This window comes from Macrosteles quadrilineatus, unplaced genomic scaffold (genome assembly GCF_028750875.1).
Source record: "Macrosteles quadrilineatus isolate MER2022 unplaced genomic scaffold, UCM_ALF_1.0 Scaffold_2__2_contigs__length_208266976, whole genome shotgun sequence".
Taxonomy (NCBI): domain Eukaryota; kingdom Metazoa; phylum Arthropoda; class Insecta; order Hemiptera; family Cicadellidae; genus Macrosteles; species Macrosteles quadrilineatus.
In genome coordinates, this window is record NW_026542595.1 from 109,734,548 (window position 1) to 109,737,472 (window position 2,925).

A 2,925-nucleotide genomic window follows, 5' to 3' on the forward strand; every position below is an offset into this window, starting at 1 on the left:
TTAACTTTACTTCTTCAATTATTTTGGTTGTAACAATTTCAGGATCGCTCAAATCGTGAGAATGGTTTTAAAAGTTAATCCCTTGATTGTAGCGCAGATAACATACGCCTGAATGATTTTATACAATCCAGGATTCATTCTTAGAATAGTATACTTAGCAGTTAATATGACATTTAGGTTACTCTACTTAACGTTTTGTTCAGTAACAAATATTTTTAAGATGTGCCAATAAACTGTTTGAAAAGAAACAAAATACAGTTACATAATCCGGATTACGATAGGACAGCCTCGTTAAAAGTTGCTGATTGAAATCGGACCATTCATTGTTATCCTGTCGTGCAATCCATCGATCTGTAATCGTATTGAATCTTCGGATGTAAATAATATTAACTATAAAGTAGCTTTTCCACACTAATAACAATTTGCTACATTATGTTCAAATTAATTTATTGAGAAAAAGGAACATTACATAACATTTTTTACATAATATACTCTGAAATTAGAAATGATAAAAATTATGATGAAATTATGAAATGTTGATTACATCAAACATTTGTTACTAAATACACACACGTTAAATGGTTGTTACCTTTAATTAATTTATTTAATTAATTAGCTTGTTTTATTTAGTAGTTTTCATTAGATTATGATTTTATTTATTTTTAAGCAGTAAATGTTGCATAACTATGTTATCAGATACCACAAAGTAGATTTATTGTATCATATTTCTAAATGCCTATTAATGTTGTAGGTAAATTAATAACTGCCATCTATGTTATGGCTTATTATAATTATTCGAAACTAACATGAAATAGTATATTTCGTACCAAGGGCCGAAAATGAGGTTTTGCCGGCTCGAGATAGTTTTTAAGTTCGAGACGAAGTCGAGAACTTAAATCGATCGAGAGCTGCAAAACCATTTCGGTCCGTGGTACGAACGCTATTTTTCACCACACTATACCCTATTACAGTACCACTATTCACCACTATAATAATGCACACTGATCGTCGACACAACTACAACTTTAAGGTTAAGAAATAATTTGAGGAATCAGCAAAAATATAAATAAATAGTTGCTAGGCAACGGTGACAATAACACAATTCTATATTGCAATGCTATGGATTTTGATTGTGTATTTAAACCCATTCATGTTCTAAGTAAGTAAGCGGACTGCTGATTTTGCGGCCCCGGCCTGTAAAAACCTGCTCGGTCCCCAAATTGGCGACAGCTGGCATGGCCAGCAAAACGTAACTTTCAGCCACCAATTGACGTATGTAATACAGCCAAAAACATCATAGTGTGGTGAAATAGTATATTTCGTACCAAGGGCCGAAAATGAGGTTTTGCCGGCTCGAGATAGTTTTTAAGTTCGAGACGAAGTCGAGAACTTAAATCGATCGAGAGCTGCAAAACCATTTCGGTCCGTGGTACGAACGCTATTTTTCACCACACTATACCCTATTACAGTACCACTATTCACCACTATAATAATGCACACTGATCGTCGACACAACTACAACTTTAAGGTTAAGAAATAATTTGAGGAATCAGCAAAAATATAAATAAATAGTTGCTAGGCAACGGTGACAATAACACAATTCTATATTGCAATGCTATGGATTTTGATTGTGTATTTAAACCCATTCATGTTCTAAGTAAGTAAGCGGACTGCTGATTTTGCGGCCCCGGCCTGTAAAAACCTGCTCGGTCCCCAAATTGGCGACAGCTGGCATGGCCAGCAAAACGTAACTTTCAGCCACCAATTGACGTATGTAATACAGCCAAAAACATCATAGTGTGGTGAAAATACATGTACCTGTATACCAAATTTATCATATTTAAAGTGACATATGTTATCGCACTGGTAAAGATTTCTATTAGTTGGAAATATGCCAAGTGTGTTTTGTTTGTTTTTACGTACTACCTAATCAGGAAATCTTATTTTAAACTTATTAACGAGTTTCACGAAATCGTTAATTTGATCGTAAACTAGTTTTTATACAGTTTCAAGCGTCTAAACCTCCAACCAACTGTCTTATTTTTTTCGTGCAAATTAGATGTTTATGTTTAAAGCGTAATTAAATAAACGGTATCGGCAATCTGACACATACTTAATTCCAACAACCCTTATAATGTAAGCGGCAAGTAAGGTAAGTGGTTGGAGTAGATTTTATTTTGTATGGAAAATCACAACATTTGCAATAACTTTCAAACCATAGTATTTACAGTAATGAGGGTTGTATAGTCTGTAAGGAAAATAACATACTTAATTTTAAATAAAATCGTTCAAGTCGTGTTTTTGAAAATCCGAGTTCCCCCTAATTTTATGGGTTGTTATTGGAAAATCTGTATTCATAGTAATATAGATAAGATCTATAAAAAGTAATTCAATTTAATGCGACTGATATTGATGAAAATCCACTTTTTATATGATTGGGTTTTAAAGCGTGTACACATACCACATACCCGCCTGGAGATACCAAGAGTTAGTACTCATATACCAAATTCCATCAAAATAGGCCACAGGTATTTAGGTGTTTTGTAGCTTTACAAATCGTCACACACACATCACTTCGAAAACACAAAACGTATATTCTCACTCAAAACGTAAAATTAAAAAATGTTGACAAAAACAATACTTAACTTTAATACTTTTCATTGAAATGGCGACCATACAAAATAGGCATTTTAAGCCAAGTATTAATGCAGATGAGTGTAGAATGAGTGGCGCGATATTGTAGTCTTGTTAGTGACTACGACATGTTCCTTAGACAGGACTGTTAATTAATAGCCCATATAGCCAATGGCAACTAAGGGACCTATAGTTTATAGTGGAATCCGAACTACACGTTTACCTTTTAATTTACGAATTGGTGTCTGTATAGTACTGTGGATAGTCGTAGTACTCACTAGCGCGGACGAT